Raw genomic sequence first — 20982 nt, 5'->3', positions numbered from 1 at the left:
CCGCGTGCACTGGAAAACGCAACCGTACTGAGAACCGAGGTTCTCGTGTCGGCTGTGTTTTCAGAAGATGCGCAGGGACTTCTTCTCTGCGTGTCACGGGGCACAGGAGTCCCGTACGGCCACACATATGTGAACCAGGGCTTAGGGTCCTTTTTCTTTTAAGGAATTATTAAGTACAATATGCATATACACTGGCCAGAAAAGGCTTGGCCTTCAAAGTGGATAATATCAATACAAGATCAGGAACAAAATGTACCCCTTTCAGTAAGCAAATTATAAGAGGTTCACCTCTCAAGAACTTTAAAGTGTTACTAAAGCCAGGACCCTGCATTCACTATATCGGGTCTCCCACAGCACACAGGACATGGAAATGCAATTATTTTACTAAATATAAACTGCTAAATACCTTTTCTCATCAGCAGTTAGAGCAGTCTTGTGACTTCTATCAGTGTCCAGCAGAGCACTGGTTAAAGCTTGTAGGAGGAGTTTTATTTCTGCTCTAGGAGGATGCAGAACTCCTGTCTGGAGAGTGCTGATTGGCCCTGTGCTGATCACCTGCACTCTCCTAAGAAAAAAACAAAGCAAAACAAAAAAACCCTCTGTAGCAATACACACCAAACTAAGCATGTGCAGAGTGTCTCCACACACCCCGTCTTATAAGGAGATAAGAGGGAGACACTGGAAGAAGGGGAGGATCAGAAAAGGCAGAATCAAACATCCTTTTTACACAGTGCAGAGAATTAACCCCCTAGGTTCCACAGTGAGTATAACCAGCATACTTTATTGCATAAACAGGCTGATTTTACGGTTTTGGGTTTAGTAACACATTAATGTCTGTAGCAGTTCATTAAAAATATACAGCAGCAGTATAATTTTTCAAAAAAAGTTGTACGGTTCCCTAGGTTGAGATTATATTATCGGTCTGCTGCAGGCAGATGGAAGCATTTCCTCGGTCTCCTCTGCGCCCCCAGTTTTCAGGCTACAACACTGGACATTTGTAGAAGATCAAAAAGAGAAAGGCTGCAGCAGGGGACTGATCTGTGTCAGATATTTGTGACCACAGGCAAGAACTGTTATGTGGAATGAACCTCCCACGCTACCTGCCTGTGCAACAAAGAAAGGGGGAGCTGCTATAACTTGACTATATGCCCAGATAGAAAAGGTGTGAATAAACCAAAAATGGTGCACAGCAACCAGGATTTACATGACTTATCTCCAAGTCCAAATCTCTGTCTAGGACATAGATACTGATCCTGGAGCAAAGCCTCTTCTGGAGAGCCCAAGGGCAGTACTGTGATGTCAGTGAGAGGTAATGCACACCTGACAGTGGTACACTTGGCCATTACCTAACATGCATGTATTTGATTCGAAGATGCATGTCTGATGCAAGTTCCACTTTGAAAAAGTCTGTGATGTCTATACACCTTAAAGTTTTATTAAACCCACAACAGTAAAATCAGTCTGTATATGCAGTAAAAGCTGCTTGTTAAACTCACTGTGGGACCTAAGGGGTTAATCCTCTGCCTTGTTTAAAAAGACCATTTGATCCTGTCTTCTCTGATCCTCCCCTTCTTCTACTGTCCTCAATCCATCTGCTGACGGAGCTCTAGAAGGCACTCTGCACATGCTCATTTTGGTGTGTATGGCTAGAAAGGTTTTTTTTTTAATTTCTTAGAAGAGTGCATGTGATCAGCACAGGGCCAATCAGTGCTGTCCAGACAAAGGGTCAGAGGTCCTGCAGCCCCATAGAACGGGGGAGAATGAAATCTCCTCCTACAAGCTTAACCAGTGCTCTGCTGGACACTGATAGAAGTCACAAGACTGCTCTAACTGCTGATGAGAAAGTATTTAGCTGTCAGGGCTCCGGGTATGACCAGAGGTGTGTGTACTGACACAGGGAAACGCAGGCTTCAGATATGGTATAAATAAGACAATTTATTAAGACTAACAATACAAACATAAACGCAGTGCACCAAACCCCAAGCTAACACAAATACATACAACAAGGTGAAACAAACCCAAACCTAAACTGATATAGATACACAGGTACATACACATATAGAGCACAACGTAGTCAGGCAGGCCGGGTCGATAACTATCGGGCAGGTAGGTACAGGAGGAGCAGGCGGAGAGTAGTCAGGTCATGAGCCGGGTACAGCAACTAACAGACAGGTAGGTACAGGGGGTCAGGCAGAGAATGGTCAGGGTCACAAGCCAGGGATCAAACAGGAGAAGTCAGCAGAGGTCAGGATCAGGCAGGGTCGGCAACAAGTCAGGCAGAAACAGGAACAGGAATGCAGGTTACAAGATACAGGGGCCCATGGAAATACACACACCAAGGCACAGACTGCAGGTCTGGCCATCCCTTAAATACACCTGCAATGAGCCCCAGGTGATGGCTAATTGCCGAAGTGAACCTCTGGTTGTTGAGAGCACCCGCTGGCCAGCCCTGGTACTGCAGTCCACAAGGCAGGTGAGTCCCACCACTATTGGCAAGTCCATTCCTGACATTAGCAGTTTATATTTACTAAAATAATTCAATTTCCATGTTCTGTGTACTGTGGGAGACCGGATATAGTGAATGCAGGGCCCTGGGTTTAGGAACACTTTAGTTGTGCAGAAATATAAAGCACTGTTGCTGTGCAGAACCACTCCTCAGCAGAGATAGAAGAGAACACTTAGCTCCCATTCTTCCTTGCACAGACTCTGCAAACTACCAGCCTTGCATATCGGTGGCTTGCATCCAGCAGTAGGTAAAGTCTTAACTTGTCATACTAACTGACTTCAACATTAACTCACTGAGCAACAGCGTCCCATTTTCAAAATCACCAAAATTTTAACCGTCACTTCAAAGTCTTAGTAAGCTGCACCCATTATCATGTAGCTGAAGAACAGACAGGCTTCCGTCCCGCTGTCTTCATGCAGTGGCAGAGACACGCCTGTATGAGCAATGGCAGGTATTCAGCGCTGCGGGGAAGGAATGCAAAAGCATGCACACGCCTGCTGGGCAACCAAAAATTGCCAAGTATTGCTCACCCATCCACCATTTCACTGCCAGCAGTCAAGACACAATAGACACAAATACTGGATGGTATATTCTTCTTATAGGTATTACTAAATTAGTGTTTATGAATGATATATTTTTGTGTGCATCTACATCAATCTCAATATACATCTCTTTATACATGCAGACACATGAAATGCTGAAACATGAAAAGTGTACAACATATATCCTCATATCTCAGGAATGGACACGGACTCCACGCTCTCGGACTGGGTACTTCTGATTATCTGGAACAAGGATCTTGAGGGCTCTCCAAGGCTCCCTTAACCATGTTATCATACTGTATGATCAATGGAACAGGTGCTGCAGGAGGGAGAGTGCTGGGTGTGGTGTGCGGTCTGCGACAGACCATTTAATCAGAGCTGTAATCAGAGCCCGCAGGTTAATGATTGCTGGGGTGAGTAATGTTGGGGGTGGTAATAGCGGAAGGGCTGGGTTCTCAGGAACGTTACAGCTAGACAAGAAGTTGTACTTTAATCTAGTTACAGTACAGTCCCAATAAAATGATAGACAAAAATTATGAAAGAGCTGACGTTGTCATTACATACCAGCGTCATATTGTGTTAGACATACAGTACTGTCATTCTTTAACCACTTGTTATCCAGGGCACTTTTTCTATTTAGCATTTGCCCTCCAGAGACCCAATTCAAAATGAAAACCCCTTTGTTCCGCATTTGGCTAAAAAAAATACTGCAGGAAAACCAAAATGACCAATCATGAGATAAACTACTGTTTCATGAAAAATCTGTGCTTTCAATAGTTAAAATTTCAGTTGGGGTTCTATTGTTGGGCTTTTAACCACTTGCCCTCCAGAAGATTTCCCCCCCCCCTTCCTGATCAGGTCATTTTTTACGTTATGGCGCTGCGTTACTTTAACGGACAATTGCACGGTCATGCAACACTGCACCCAAATGAAGTTAACGTCCTTTTTCTTTGCACGAATAGAGCTTTCTTTTGGTGGTATTTGACCGACAATTTTGAGGAAAAAAACACAATATTTTTGATAGTGGTGCACCCAAATGAAAATTCTGGTGCTGAAACCGAAAATTCAAAATGCACTTGGCCGAAAACCGAAATGCGCAGTTTTAAAAAATGAATATATATTTTTGGGAAAAAAATACACTTTGATTAAAAACAAAACAAAAAAAAAAACTAATATATACCCCAATTTGTTTGGTAAAATATGAAAGCAGATGTTACGGCGAGGAAATAGATACCCAACATCTCACGCTTTAAAAATTAAGACACTCGTGGAATGGCGTGAAACTGCGGTACTTAAAAATCTCCATGGGTGATGCTTTAAAAATTTCTACAGGTTAGCAGTGTAAAGTTACAGAGGAGGTCTAGTGTGAGAATTATTGCTCTTGCTCCGACATTCGTGGTGATACCTCACATGTGTGGTTTGAATACCATTTATACATGTAGGCATGGCCTACGTCTGTGTTCACCACTACATGCGAGCACAGGGGGACGGGGCACTTTAAACTTTTTTTTTTTTTAAATTAATTTAATAAAAAGAAACGCACACACACATACGCGCGTGCATTCACCAGTGCCAAAAGCTAAAACCCAACTGTGATTTATAGGAGTAGAAATGTGGAACTGAATAACACAACATACTGCAGCGTACTTAGGAATATGCAGTATGTATGTATGCTGAATGCTGCAATTCAAGCTGGATATCAGTTGACAAAAATGATATCTGGGAATTCGAAAGAATGCAGAGGAGGGCAACTGAATATGAGGCATAGAAAACCTGGGTTACAAGCCTAATTTATCAGGATTTATTCTACCTACAGAAAACGTGATTATGCAATTAAACTTCATTGACAAGCTGTTCACTTTCTCATTGGTGTTAGAACTATGGAAAGGGATTCGGAGCTGATAAAATCTGGTATAGCATTTTTCAGGAAATTATTGTAGGTGATCCTGTACAATAAAAAATACATGGGTTTTTACAAAAATCCTCTGGAGGGCAAGTGGTTAGAAGCAGCAGAGGCGGTAAATGGTGGCGCGTGTGCTCCCTACCCAAAACGGCAAAATCACATATGATATGATATATATATATATATATATATATATATACACACATACATACATACATACACACACATACATACATACATACATACAGTGGGGCAAAAAAGTATTTAGTCAGCCAGCAATTGTGCAAGTTCTCCCACTTAAAAAGATGAGAGAGGCCTGTAATTGGCACCATAGGTAGACCTCAACTATGAGAGACAAAATGAGAAAAAAAATCCAGACAATCACATTGGCTGATTTGGAAAGAATGTATTTGCAAATTATGGTGGAAAATAAGTATTTGGTCACCTACAAACAATCAAGATTTCTGGCTCTCACAGACCTGTACCTTCTTCTTTAAGAGGCTCCTCTGTCCTGCACTCATTACCTGTATCAATGGCACCTGTTTGAACTTGTTATCAGTATAAAAGACACCTGTCCACAACCTCAAACAGTCACACTCCAAACTCCACTATGGTGAAGACCAAAGAGCTGTCGAAGGACACCAGAAACAAAATTGTAGACTTGCACCAGGCTGGGAAGACTGAATCTGCAATAGGCAAGCAGCTTGGTGTGAACAAATCAACTGTGGGAGCAATAATTAGAAAATGGAAGACATACAAGACCACTGATAATCTCCCTCGATCTGGGGCTCCACACAAGATCTCACTCCGTGGGGTCAAAATGATCACAAGAACGGTGAGCAAAAATCCCAGGACCACACGGGGGGACCTAGTGAATGACCTGCAGAGAGCTGGGACCAATGTAACAAAGGCTACCATCAGTAACGCACTACGCCGCCAGAGACTCAGATCCTGCAGTGCCAGACGTGTCCACCTGCTTAAGCCAGTACATGTCCGGGTCCGTCTGAAGTTTGCTAGAGAGCATTTGGATGATGCAGAAGAGGATTGGGAGAATGTCATATGGTCAGATGAAACCAAAATAGAATTGTTTGGTAAAAACACAACTGGTCGTGTTTGGAGGAGAGAGAATGCTGAGTTGCATCCAAAGAACACCAAACCTACTGTGAAGCATGGGGGTGGCAACATCATGCTTTGGGGCTGTTTCTCTGCAAAGGGACCAGGACGACTGATCCATGTACAGGACAGAATGAATGGGGCCATATATCGTGAGATTTTGAGTGCAAATCTCCTTCCATCAGCAAGGGCATTGAAGATGTAACGTGGCTGGGTCTTCCAACATGACAATGATCCCAAACATACCGCCTGGGCAACGAAGGAGTGGCTTCGTAAGAAGCATTTCAAGGTCCTGGAGTGGCCTAGCCAGTCTCCAGATCTCAACCCCATAGAAAACCTTTGGAGGGAGTTGAAAGTCTGTGTTGCCCAGCGACAGCCCCAAAATATCACTGCTCTAGAGGAGATCTGCATGGAGGAATGGGCCAACATACCAGCAACAGTGTGTGCCAACCTTGTGAAGACTTACAGGAAACATTTGACCTCTGTCATTGCCAACAAAGGATATATAACAAAGTATTGAGATGAACTTTTGATATTGACCAAATACCTATTTTCCACCATAATTTGCAAATAAATTCTTTCCAAATCAGCCAATGTGATTGTCTGGATTTTTTTTCTCATTTTGTCTCTCATAGTTGAGGTCTACCTATGATGCCAATTACAGGCCTCTCTCATCTTTTTAAGTGGAAGAACTTGCACAATTGGTGGCTGACTAAATACTTTTTTGCCCCATTGTACATACACACACACACACACACACACATATATATATATATATATATATATACACACACACACACAAACACACGATTTTGCACACCCGTGCCGCCCTGTAGCAGTATTTCTGCTATAGGGCGGCGCAAAAGAGGTTAAAGGCTACATTTACCTTTAAGACAAAAATAAATGCATGTTTTTCCAACAGTTACAACTTATCAAAGTCTGTTTTCTTTAGCAAATCAGCCCCAGTATGTGCATGTCAATGCATCAATAAATTGCGTTCTATTGCATGAATATACACAGATGTGAATGGTAGAAGCCAGGTGTTGTGTACAAATGTGTGCTCGTGCAGCAGCTGTAAACGAAGAATCCGAACACCGAGGGAGATCGCATTTACCCTTCATGCCTCTTATGATTACAAGAGGAAGAACACCACAACCATCTTCACAGCACAAAGGATTTGGCACAACAACCTCTATTTGATAGATGTTCTAATCAAAAGCAATACAACAATGGCTTCTATTATATTCCCCTTTTATCCTGATCTTACAGCAATTAGATTTTCTGTTAGAAACACTTCCCAGTAACGGCACTCGTGGGAGGAAAGGCCTTTGACATCCGCCACCCAGATTAGCCAAAGTAATAAGAGGAGACTGAAGTTGTGTTCACTCCCTTTGGCACGGAAGTTTTAAGAGTCTTCTTACTCGTAGGGAGGAACACATGCATCCAGGCAACCCTGTGATAACATTTCTCTTATAAACTAAATACAAGCAGGTTTTCTATGTACCTCCCCAGAGCAAGGCTTGTACAAGAAACTATGGCCAACATTTACCTAGATATAAGGGCACATATCAACTGCTTAATGTGAATGTGCATAAAACAAATATAAAATTGGTAAATACCATACAAGACATCAGGAAGGAAGGAGGGGGGGTTAATCAAATACTGCTTTATAAAATACATTTAATTTCTAAAGTGCCTCTGATGTATTCCATGTCTGCTCACTTGCAGCTACATCACTAGTATCCTTTTGTAGAACGGCGGCATCACCAGGGAAGGTGTCATTGCGGCTCGACATATGCATCCAATACATTCAATTATAACAGGAGGTTCTATGGCCCCATGTACACTGGGATAGCCTATCTCAACCAGGGTGCCTTGAGGTGTCTTCAGGGGTGCCTTGGCAAAATGTCTACAAATTTCCCAAGACTTGTATACAAACCAGTGGGTGGAACAAGCTTGCCTTTAAGCTACACAAAACCATGTTTTCATTGTGCACCATTATGACCTTCTATCCTCCGGACAACCAATGACATCACCAGTTGATAAGGAGGATGTCAGTTGCCTGCACAGCATCCTAGTTTGACCCTCCCCTGCCCCTCTCCATCAGTGCTGGGGTCACATTAGCTCAGTGATGGAGAAAAGGGAGAAGAGAAGCATTGGAATATTACTCAGTACCAGTGTGCAAAAGTGTATTTGCTTTGGAAGAATAAATCACCTCTAATGTTGGGTGTCTTACATGTGTAGATGTTGCTGTGTTATATAAAACGATTAGAATAGTTTTTCACATTTTAAAATGGGGGGCCTCAAGACTGTCCAGAATTTTAAAGGGTGCCTTGACTGAAAAAAGGTTGAGAAACACTGCACTTGGCACTTACTTGCAGTGCATGAGGCTCTGGCGTTTAGCTATGGGCGGATGGGCACACGCACCCAGTTTAGTCCCACTGCCGGCAGTCTGTTGAACTCTATAGGAGGCTTACGGCTTCTGGGGCTGGCTGGAGCACCTAGCGGTATTAATGTTTACGGGAGTACGCACCCAGGAATGAATGCCCGGAACACTCTGTGTTTTCAAGCTTTTCTCCCTGGACACATACTGCACTAAACAGAAGTCTCATATAGAGTTTGATGGGCTGTCGGGAGCTGGGCTGGACTGTACACTTGTGCCTATCCGCCCTGTGCCTAAACACCAGAACCTCATACACTGCAACCAAGTGCCCAGTGTGCATGGAGCCTTAGAAACTCCTGTTATGTAAGCCATACATGGGTCAAATCCCGAACAAATTTTCTTTAGAAAATCTAAATTTTCCTGCATTTTGTAATCCGAAGGTGCCACCAATGATTTCGAAATTCAGCCAACCAAGCCTTCAATTTCCCCTCATGTTGTCACAGAAAAGAATTTTTGTGGCCAAGAATTTTCTTTTCTTTCCAGGTTACAGCACATGCTCATTTCTTTTTCGTTTATATTTCCCTCATGATTCTCCCATCATTGATTAGAAATTTGTTCGTTTTTCAAAAAAATTTCCAACATGCCGATCACTCAGATTCGTTGGCCACTTGAAAATCGTCCATTTCTATGACCTACTAATGGGGCGAATTTCAAACGAAAATTCTTTGAAAAGATTTTCTAAAGAAAATTCTTTCGGAATTCGACCCGTGTATGGCCGGCTTTAGAATTGAATGTATTGGATGCATGTGTCGAGCCGCAACGTTAGCCAAACGCAAGATCCCCATGCATGCAGCTAAGCCAGGGCCCAATGCAGGCCACAGACGGGTCGAAAACTGGACGTTTAAAAAAAAAAGAAAAAGAAAAAAAAGAAAAATTGGTCGTTCAATAGGCCGACGTTACCACCAACGTTAAAAAAAAAAATTGTGAGATTTTCGTCCCGTCTACGGCCGGCATTTAATTACTTCTGTCCCTGCAGAGAGCCCGCTATTATATTTGACATGAAAAAGTATTGCGGTTGCAACAATATATTCATTTTGGATGTTTTTATTCGGATACAAATAGATACATTGTTGCAACCGCAATACTTTTTCATGTCAAATATAGTAGCGGATTGGAATTCTTCTTCTTGCAGGTCACAGCTCATGCGCAGATTTTTTATCGGTAAAAATGGGGCGAAAATCAAATGAAAATTCTTAGAAAAGATTTTTGAAAGAATATTATATTTGACATGAAAAAGTATTGCGGTTGCAACAATGTATCCATTTTGTATCCATTTCGGATGCAGATGTTTTTATTCGGATACAAATAGATAGATTGTTGCAATCGCAATACTTTTTCATGTCAAATATAATAGCGGACTGGAATTCTTCTTCTTGCAGGTCACAGCTCATGCGCAGATTTTTTATCGGTAAAAAGCGTGGCCAATTTGCCCATCAATGCCAGGAAAATCAGCCAATCGGCAAAATCGGACGATTTTTTTCCAACTTCAGCGATAAAAAAAAGTGCCAAAATCCTGAAAAACGGCCGACCAATTAACCAACCATTGGTGCGAAAATCAGCCGATTTTTTTTTTCGGATGATTTTCGACCCATCTATGGCCTGCATAACTCTGCAAGACAGTATCAACTAGGTTCAAAGCAGAGGTGCAAATGATATTATAAAAGTATTTTCTAAAGTAGTATTTGATTAAGCTTTTAAATGTTATGACAGGGTTTCTAGCTAAAGATCTGCAGATATGCTCACTAACCATAATATCACAACATGAACCACGAGGGGCAAAGTGTCTAATAGCATCACAATGAGTGTTTTGTAGATAAGGTGTCAGCAGTACTTCTGGGTTGTGGTTTTGATTTAAAGCTGAAGTGTATTCTTCTTTTAATTTTGCCTTCCCTGTGTCCTTCTTTTCCTCCTCATGTGCACCTTCAGGAAACAGTACTATTTTTAATTGTGAATAGTCCAGACACTTTACGTGCAATTCTTTGCCAAACACATCCGGAGGGTGGCTGGAGATGCTAAATATGTTATTTATATAATACCAGAAACTGTAAGTGGAGTTATGATCTTCAGACTGACAATTCCAGCTTGTGTACAGTGAAGAGAGAAACCCTCTTTCCTCAGCCATTCACAAAAGGCCTAGTATTTTCTTTCACTGAACACAAATTTTTCTATGAATGGGTGAGAAAAGAGGAGGTGAAGAGCAGGAAAACCATGGGTGAGTGGAGAAGGTAAGAAGCTGGGTTGGAGGAAAAGAATTCACATGTACAGAAGCTGCCTATTCAGGTCAAGGGGATAGACGTACCCTAAAGACTGTTGTGGTTATCAATTCCCATCATTCTAATCTATAGGATCCAGTTAAAACTGACACAAACCCAACACACACATTTATATTGTAAAGCACTGAGCAAACTGTTGGCGCTATATAAATCCTGTATAATAATAATATTTTATATATATACAGTGGGGCAAAAAAGTATTTAGTCAGCCACTAATTGTGCAAGTTCTCCCACTTAAAAAGATGAGAGAGGCCTGTAATTAGCATCATAGGTAGACCTCAACTATGAGAGACAAAATGAGAAAAAAAATCCAGACAATCACATTGGCTGATTTGGAAAGAATTTATTTGCAAATTATGGTGGAAAATAAGTATTTGGTCACCTACAAACAAGCAAGATTTCTGGCTCTCACAGACATGCACCTTCTTCTTTAAGAGGCTCCTCTGTCCTGCACTCATTACCTGTATCAATGGCACCTGTTTGAACTTGTTATTAGTATAAAAGACACCTGTCCACAACCTCAAACAGTCACACTCCAAACTCCACTATGGTGAAGACCAAAGAGCTGTTGAAGGACACCAGAAACAAAATTGTAGACCTGCACCAGGCTGGGAAGACTGAATCTGCAATAGGCAAGCAGCTTGGTTTGAACAAATCAACTGTGGGAGCAATAATTAGAAAATGGAAGACATACAAGACCACTGATAATCTCCCTCGATCTGGGGCGCCACACAAGATCTCACCCCGTGGGGTCAAAATGATCACAAGAACGGTGAGTAAAAATCCCAGGACCAAACAGGGGGACCTAGTGAATGACCTGCAGAGAGCTGGGACCAACATAACAAAGGCTACCATCAGTAACACACTACGCCGCCAGGGACTGCAGTGCCAGACGTGTCCCCCTGCTTAAGCCAGTACATGTCCGGGCCCGTCTGAAGTTTGCTAGAGAGCATTTGGATGATCCAGAAGAGGATTGGGAGAATGTCATATGGTCAGATGAAACCAAAATAGAACTGTTTGGTAGCAACACAACTCGTCGTGTTTGGAGGAGAGAGAATGCTGAGTTGCATCCAAAGAACACCATACCTACTGTGAAGCATGGGGGTGGCAACATCATGCTTTGGGGCTGTTTCTCCGCAAAGGGACCAGGACGACTGATCCATATACAGGACAGAATGAATGGGGCCATGTATCGTGAGATTTTGAGTGCAAACCTCCTTCCATCAGCAAGGGCATTGAAGATGAAACGTGGCTGGGTCTTCCAACATGACAATGATCCCAAACATACCACCCGGGCAACGAAGGAGTGGCTTCGTAAGAAGCATTTCAAGGTCCTGGAGTGGCCTAGCCAGTCTCCAGATCTCAACCCCATAGAAAACCTTTGGAGGGAGTTGAAAGTCCGTGTTGCCCAGCGACAGCCCCAAAACATCACTGCTCTAGAGGAGATCTGCATGGAGGAATGGGCCAACATACCAGCAACAGTGTATGCCAACCTTGTGAAGACTTACAGGAAATGTTTGACTTCTGTCATTGCCAACAAAGGATATATAACAAAGTATTGAGATGAACTTTTGATATTGACCAAATACTTATTTTCCACCATAATTTGCAAATAAATTCTTTCCAAATCAGCCAATGTGATTGTCTGGATCTTTTTTCTCATAGTTGAGGCCTACCTATGATGCCAATTACAGGCCTCTCTCATGTTTTTAAGTGGGAGAACTTGCACAATTGATGGCTGACTAAATACTTTTTTGCCCCACTGTGTATATATATATATATATATATATATATATATATATATATATATATATATATATATATATAGGGAAACGCTGCAGAAAAGCATGTAGTGCGTTTTAAAGCTGCCTAGCAACAAGAAAAAAAAAAAAGAAAAAAATCCCCCCAGAAGCAATAATGCATCAAAAACGCAGGTGCAAAACGCAATGCAGAAAACGGCTTAAACGCAACCTGCATAGGTGTAAACCTAGCCTTACTGCCCACACATACAGTGGGGCAAAAAAGTATTTAGTCAGCCACCAATTATGCAAGTTCTTCCACTTAAAAAGATGAGAGAGGCCTGTAATTGGCATCATAGGTAGACCTCAACTATGAGAGACAAAATGAGAAAAAAAATCCAGACAATCACATTGGCTGATTTGGAAAGAATTTATTTGCAAATTATGGTGGAAAATAGGTATTTGGTCAATATCAAAAGTTCATCTCAATACTTTGTTATATATCCTTTGTTGGCAATGACAGAGGTCAAACGTTTCCTGTAAGTCTTCACAAGGTTGGCACACACTGTTGCTGGTATGTTGGCCCATTCCTCCATGCAGATCTCCTCTAGAGCAGTGATGTTTTGGGGCTGTCGCTGGGCAACACGGACTTTCAATTCCCTCCAAAGGTTTTCTATGGGGTTGAGATCAGGAGACTGGCTAGGCCACTCCAGGACCTTGAAATGCTTCTTACGAAGCCACTCTTTCGTTGCCCGGGCGGTATGTTTGGGATCATTGTCATGTTGGAAGACCCAGCCACGTTTCATCTTCAATACCCTTGCTGATGGAAGGAGGTTTGCACTCAAAATCTCATGATACATGGCCCCATTCATTCTGTCCTGTACATGGATCAGTCGTCCTGGTCCCTTTGCGAAGAAACAGCCCCAAAGCATGATGTTGCCACCCCCATGCTTCACAGTAAGTATGGTATTCTTTGGATGCAACTCAGCATTCCCTCTCCTCCAAACACGACGAGTTGTGTTTTTACCAAACAGTTCTATTTTGGTTTCATCTGACCATATGACATTCTCCCAATCCTCTTCTGGATCATCCAAATGCTCTCTAGCAAACTTCAGATGGGCCCAGACATGTACTGGGTTAAGCAGGGGGACACGTCTGGCACTGCAGGATCTGAGTCCCTGGCGGCGTAGTGTGTTACTGATGGTAGCCTTTGTTACATTGGTCCCAGCTCTCTGCAGGTCATTCACTAGGTTCCCCCCGTGTGGTCCTGGGATTTTTGCTCACCGTTCTTGTGATCATTTTGACCCCACGGGGTGAGATCTTGCGTGGAGCCCCAGATCGAGGGAGATTATCAGTGGTCTTGTATGTCTTCCATTTTCTAATTACTGCTCCCACAGTTGATTTGTTCACACCAAGCTGCTTGCCTATTGCAGATTCAGTCTTCCCAGCCTGGTGCAGGTCTACAATTTTGTTTCTGGTGTCCTTCGACAGCTCTTTAGTCTTCACCATAGTGGAGTTTGGAGTGTGACTGTTTGAGGTTGTGGACAGGTGTCTTTTATACTGATAACAAGTTCAAACAGGTGCCATTGATACAGGTAATGAGTGCAGGACAGAGGAGCCTCTTAAAGAAGAAGGTACAGGTCTGTGAGAGCCAGAAATCTTGCTTGTTTGTAGGTGACCAAATACTTATTTTCCACCATAATTTTCAAATAAATTCTTTCCAAATCAGCCAATGTGATTGTCTGGATTTTTTTTCTCATTTTGTCTCTCATAGTTGAGGTCTACCTATGATGCCAATTACAGGCCTCTCTCATCTTTTTAAGTGGGGGAACTTGCACAATTGGTGGCTGACTAAATACTTTTTTGCCCCACTGTATACAGCAGTGGATACTGGCACACCTTAACTAAATAGTCAAGGTAATAGGTCAAAATGTATGACACCCCCTAGGATAACTGGATTCATGTACTCCAAGAAAAATCTGGCTACCAATCAGCATATTACTTTTAAATGAATGTGGGGTCAGGCTATGCACACTTAGATATTTGCATATTCTAAGAACAATAAATGAGCTTTACAACAATTCCTTGCTGAACTCTGTAGCTGCAAGATACTGTGGGTGGCAAACACAAGGCCCGTGGGTAAAATTCGGCCCACCAGGCCATTTCACGTGGCCCTTGCACCTCTCCTGCAGGTACCCCCTGATCTCCGCCCCCACCTTATCTCAGCAGTCGGCAGTAGAGAAGAGAATAGAACTCCCCTGCCAAATCCTGCACCTCTCAGTGCACTGCAGAACCCTCTCTCTCTCTCTGCCTCCCTTGTCCTCAGCATTCAGCTCTGGTAACTGACTCCACTCCTCCTCTGGTCCTGCTCCAGACCCTACACTTTCTGCTTTCCAGCTCTGCCCCCAAAGGGGTGCACGGTGATGTTAGGATGTAATAGGGGGTGGGGTGCTCTGGACATCTAGTCTTACAGATACAACCGGCCCTTTGAGGACAACCATAATGCTGATACGGCCCATGATGAAATGGAGTTTGACACCCCTGCTGTAGAGTAACTTAATCTCAAAGATCAACTAAAGTGGTTCAAGTTATTCTATCTGCAGCTCAGATCTCCCTTGCTCAACCTACCAGAGCCCCTGCTCTGCATTTTCATTGGGAGACCAGACCAGAGTCTATACTGGATATTGAATGCATATGCTGCTTAGCATTAAGCTATCCACTGCTCAATTGCACTCTGAAATTTGATATTGTATTTTTTTAAAATGATAAATCTTTTTATTAACCTGACATGGGAATGTTCTGAATTTCTACATACATGGCATATACATTTGTGATCTTTACTATAGGGTCACTAAACGTTTGTGTGATATACACAGACACAAACATACCAAAGTGGTTCTAAAGTCATAACATGTTTTACATTAATGCATTCCCTGCATTAAGAAAAAAAAAAAAAAAAAGCTCTAAGTAACAGTATCGCCCCTTCACTCCCCAAATTCTTACCCGAGTCCTTACTCAATGTAACGCTGCGTTCGTTTACTGTTCTTCTGTTCTATCTGCTCTCATAGGCTTGGCTGAGGGCAGCGGGGCTATTGTGATCCTGTGATGAGGGTGCTGGGGGGCAAGGCCGAGCCAAGCAGTGTGGGTTTATGGTCACACACAGTGTCAGCTCACTCCTGCCCCCACAGCAAGCGCTTTCCAACAGGGGCACGCAGAGAAAAGGAGGAGTCAAGCGCACTGGTGGGGGACCCCAGAAAAGGGAGGTTTGGGGCTGCTCTCTGCAATACCATTGCACAGAGCAGGTAAGTATGACATGTTTGTTATAAAAAAAAAATAAAAGTGACCTTTAGAACAGGGTTTCTCAACCAGGGTTCCTTCAGAAGTTGCTAGGGGTTCCCTAAGAAATTTCTGCCTCTCAAATCAGTTCCGACTGACACCATTGATCTTTTTTGGCTATCTTTATGGGGGTAATTCTGCCCATTGACCATCACACTAGTGTATCACGAGTTGTAGATATAGTAATTTTTAGTAGGGGTTCCTGGAGACCAGAAAGTAATTTCACGGGTTCCTCTATGTTGAAAAGACTGAAATGATGGTTTAGAGCCTCTTTCACACACACTGGGATTTATAAGCCAAGCAAACGTACATTCATCTATGTAACTATGCTGCCACCTAGTGAACACAATATGCAACTGACATAATAGATAAAAGCGCCTTGTTTTCAGAAACGTTCATTTCAGCCTGGGTTAAAATCTCACCAAAGCCATTTTTTTAAGGGCTGAAGGAATAATAAATAAAAAGTGGCCTTTCATGTTTTGAACTCCTATGAGAACTTAAAGATATAAAAATTCCAATAACTTTATTGCAATACCATTAAAAAAAGGACAATAAAAAGTATAAATGTGGCTACAACAAATATGCACGAATTACAAAGCAATGCTCATAGGTATGTCCTTGACCATAGATTGATGATTGGGAATAGGGATTTTTAGATCGTCATCAGGGATGCTCATATAAAGGTGCAAGGGTATTCTATAATGTAGAGACACCATTAGCTATCACAGAAATATACACTCACCAGCCACTTTATTAGGTATACCCGTTCAATTGCTTGGTAACACAAATTGCTAATCAGCCAATCACCTGACAGCAACTCAATGCATATAGCCATCTAGACGTGGTGAAGACGACTTGCTGAAATTCAAACCGAGCATCAGATTGGGGAAGAAAGGGGATTTAAATGCCTCTGAATGTGGCATGGTTGTTGGTGCCACACGGGTTGGTCTGAGTATTTCATAAACAGCTGACCTACTGGGATGTTCACTCACAACCATCTCTAAGGAAACAAACTCTGCAGACCAGGCAACGTTTTCCAATCTTCAATTGTCCAATTTTGGTGAGCCTGTGCGAATTGTAGCCTCTGTTTCCTCTTCTTAGCTGACAGGAGTGGCACCTGGTGTGGTCTTCTGCTTCTGTAGCCCATCTGCTTCAAGGTTTGACATTTTGTGCATTCAGAAATGCTATTCAGAGATGCTGAAGTTCAGACCGAGCATCAGAATGGGGATGAAAAGGGATTTAAGTCACTCTGAATGTGGCATGGTTGTTGGTGCCAGATGGGCTGGTCTGAGTATTTCATAAACAGCTGACCTAATGGAATGTTCACTCACAACCATCTCTAAGGAAACAGACTCTGCAGACCAGGCAACGTTTTTCAATCTTCTACTGTCCAATTTTGGTGAGCCTGTGCGAATTGTAGCCTCCATTTCCTGTTCTTAGCTGACAGGAGTGGCACCCGGGGTGGTCTTCTGCTGCTGTAGCCCATCTGCTTTAAGGTTCGACGTGTTGTGCATTCAGAGATGCTATTCTGCATACCCTGGTTGTAACGAGTGGTTATTTGAGTTACTGTTGCCTATCATCTTGAACCAGTCTGTCCCATTTTCTTTTGATCTCTAACTTCAACAAGGCATTTTTACATCCACACAACTGCCGCTCACTAGATATTCTCTCTTTTTTGGACCAATCTCTGTAAACCCTAGAGATGGTTGTGCATCCACTTGATCTCAATCCACTGCTGCCTTTAAAAGCATCAACATTTGAAGGCTTAGTGATGCTCCAGGACACCAGATGAGCTGTTGCTGTCTGCTATGTTGGTATAGGAAGCAGCAATGCTGGATTTTTTGTGTTTTCAATACTCTTTGTGGTCTCTGTTTTTTATTCTAATGCGTCCTCTGCTTTTCTCCTCATTTTTAGATTTAATTATGAATCGTTCAGTCCCTATAATATTTCTCCTGGGCAACCCAATATGTAAGCTTCTCAAGTGTTTTTGGGTGTCGATATGATTTTGCAGAAAAATAATTTTGATATATTTGATACATCTTTATTTTTGTATACAACGGCGTGCCTTCACTTTGGTGATCTCTATTACCCCTTGGCTGCCCCAGCAGCCTATGGGCCTGGCGATGGTCTCCCTGTGTGTGGATTCATCGGAGCGCAACGACAAACCTCCACCTCTGTCTTTAACTCATGCGGCTGGTTTTGTTAAAAAAATGTCGCTGGGTCAGTAACATATGGCATTTTGTTTGTATATTAAAAATTTCTATGATGGCTTTGATATCAAATGGTGACTTTACATTATAGAATACCCTTGCACCTATATATAAGCATCCCAGAAGATCTTTAAAACCCCATTCTCGGAACGCGTCAGCAGTCTGTATACTCACCATTGCTGTGTAATTTATGCATATTTATTAGTATTGTAATAAAGTTATTGGAATTTTTATATCTTTGAGTTCTCATAGATGTTGTGCCTGTAAAAGTGTATTTCAGTGAGAGGGAATTTTTTTCCGTTGTAAACCTTTGGGATGACGGCACCCCTATAGCACTCAGCTATACCTTTGCATTTGTGTTTTGAGTTGATTCCTAAAACTGATTAGCTGGATACTGCTCCATCGACAAAATGTCTGTTCTGACAGAATATAATTGATAACTGACATGTTTTAAAGTAGAACTATAGGCAAAATTGTTTTCTTTCATTTTAGATTGAGTTATAACCTTTGTTCGTTTATTTTTTTTGCCATCTGTGTCCCATTGGGGAGATTTACCTTCACTTCCTGTCCCACAGCCAACACAAGAAGTGAGAGGAAATCCTGCAAATAAATAGAATTCCATGGGGACCCCAGCTCACCAGAACTAGTGTCCCCATTGAAAAATGCTGACAATATAAAATTTGGGATTTCTTTTTAGTGGTGCATCAAAAATGAAAATTCTGGTGCCGAAACTGAAAATTCAAAGTGCGCTTGGCCGAAAACCGAAACGAGCAGTTTTTAAAGAGGAATATATATTTTTTGGAAAAAATACACTTTGATTAAAAAAAACAAACAAAATAAAAACAAAATATACCCCAATTTTTTTTGTATAAAAAGAAAGAAGATGTTACGGCGAGTAACTAGATATCCATCATGTCATGCTTTGAAATTGCACACGCTCTTGGAATGGCGTGAAACTGCGGTACTTAAAAATCTCCATGGGTGTTGCATTAAATGCTTTTTTAGTGCAAGAATTATTGCTCTTGCTTGGATGTTCGTGGTGATACCTCACATGTGTGGTTTGAACTTTGTGGTTTGAAGAAATGCATGCATCCCTCGTGATAGAAATAATTAGTGACAGGTCCTCTTTATGGAGAAATATGGGATCAATAAGACCCCATATCTCTCCACTGTAATGTAAAGCATTGGATCAAAAAAAAAAAAAAGCATTGATCTAGTGCTTTAAAATAAAAAAAAAAAAAATTGCCAGAATAGGAAGTGACATCGCTCCGGTCTTCCAAGGACATAGAGATGGTGGAGGCCATCTTCCCTTCACTCATCTCTATGCCCAGCACCGGGATCGTTCGATGGTTTCTCAGGTAAGGCTGAGAACTACCGAGCGGTGGCCGGTGGCAGCGGTGAGGGATGGGGTTTTTTCGGCACCTGTATCAGTGCTTTTTTTCATTTCGGCTGAAACAATATGGCCACCAAAATTTCGATGCATCCCTATTTCTTTCACTTTCAATGATAACGGTAAACAGGCCAAATCTCCCAAATGGGGGCACAGACCACAATGAAAACTGACAGGTGTTCTAATCCCTATCCACTCCATCGAAACAAAACAAAAAAACGTTTCGCCTCTAGTTACACTTTAAATAAAATACAGGTTTTTTTCACTTTTTTCATATCCTTTGTTGCTGTTAGATTGTAACTCCTAGATTGTAAGCTCTTACAAGCAGGACCCTCTGTTTCCTCTTGTACCAAATTGTATTGTAACTGTAATGCCTACCTTCATTTTGTAAAGCGCTACGCAAACTGTTGGCGCTATATAAATCTCGAATAATAATAATAATCAGCACTGTTGCATATCGGCAACTACTTTGTTTGCATGCTCTCCAGTGTTGGCTGCTTGGAATACCTCTGGCTTCCTGGTGGTGACATCTGTGTTACGTGTCCGTGCAAAGTGAGTCAACTAAGGTTTTCAATGGGAAAGCATGTAACAGGGCAATAACGCAGGAGAAAAGCGACAAAGCGTGGCCACCCTACACCAGAACTGCCTGAACATGGCAGTAACACTAAGTTAATTTAGAATACTTTTATGTCCAGAGTTTAGAAGCAGTATTGGAGTGACAGCACGTGCCAGTTAACCTAGCAATAAGTCTGTGATTAATTTGCACACCTAAATAATGTGTATGTGTGTATATTTATTTATTTAGGCTTTTACACCATTATTAGAGAGGGATGGCAATGTATCTACAGGCTTACATCAAGGCTTTCGTTTTTGTCAATGAAATGTATGTCTGTGGAACTGGGAACAAATCAAGCTGAAAAGGATGAACCAACATTTAAAAAGTTATTAGCAGGACATATGTAATGGGAGATTATCCTGGGGATGTGGGAGATATGGCAGGGCAGAAGGAAATGGAATGCAGTGGAGCTGAGAGTACCACTTGACCAGTCATGTTCCTCCACCCCAAACTCGCTCATCTATGTCTTTATGGACCTTGCTTTGTGCACTGGTGCGCAGTCATGTTGGAACAGGAAGGGGCCATCCCCAAACTGTTCCCACAAAGTGGAGAGCATGCAATTGTCCAAAATGTCTTGGTATGCTGATGCCTTAAGAGTTCCCTTCAACTAAGGGGCCAAGCCCAACCCCTGAAAAACAACCCCACACCATAATCCCCCCTCCACCAAACTTTACACTTGGCACAATGTAGTCAGGCAAGTACCGTTCTCCTGGCAACAGCCAAACCCAGACACGTCCATCGGATTTCCAGACAGAGCAGTGTGATTTGTCACTCCAGAGAACACGTCTCCACTGCTCTTGAGTCCAGTGACGGCGTGCTTTACACCACTGCATCCGATGCTTTGCAGTGTACTTGGTGATGTAAGACTTGGATGCAGCTGCTCGGCCATGGAAACCCATTCCATGAAGCTC

At 42.3% G+C, this 20982-nt stretch overlaps 1 protein-coding gene across 2 annotated transcripts in view; it reads right to left on the bottom strand.

Moving 5' to 3' along the window:
* SAP30BP (SAP30 binding protein) overlaps nt 1-20982 on the bottom strand; it is an 87266-nt gene that overhangs the window by 34769 nt on the left and 31515 nt on the right. The gene's annotated exons all lie outside the window — the stretch shown is intronic.

Source organism: Staurois parvus, unplaced genomic scaffold (assembly GCF_062004578.1).
Source record: "Staurois parvus isolate SC_StPar_1 unplaced genomic scaffold, SC_StPar_1.0 ptg000813l, whole genome shotgun sequence".
Taxonomy (NCBI): Eukaryota; Metazoa; Chordata; class Amphibia; order Anura; family Ranidae; genus Staurois; species Staurois parvus.
The sequence above is the reverse complement of the archived record's forward strand: the minus strand, read 5'-3'. Positions and strand labels throughout refer to the sequence as shown.